Source organism: Benincasa hispida, chromosome 11, assembly GCF_009727055.1.
Source record: "Benincasa hispida cultivar B227 chromosome 11, ASM972705v1, whole genome shotgun sequence".
In the NCBI taxonomy this organism is placed as follows: Eukaryota; Viridiplantae; Streptophyta; class Magnoliopsida; order Cucurbitales; family Cucurbitaceae; genus Benincasa; species Benincasa hispida.
In genome coordinates, this window is record NC_052359.1 from 38,891,162 (window position 1) to 38,891,407 (window position 246).

Here is a 246-nt window from a genome sequence, read left to right on the forward strand (position 1 = left end):
AGAATTTTCCTTTATGATTTGTGAATTCTTTTAAATATCAAAATTTACATAATTATTATACAAGATCCATAATTTACAACGTGGAATACTATTCTTCTTCTTTTTAATAGTACCGAAAGTCTACAAATCAAATAAAACCAAAATCCTACCAACTTTCCGTGAAATTATTTATATATACTATAATTGATTTTAATGGTTAAAAATTTACATTATTATAACTCTATAGTCAATCACTAAAAAGGGGCA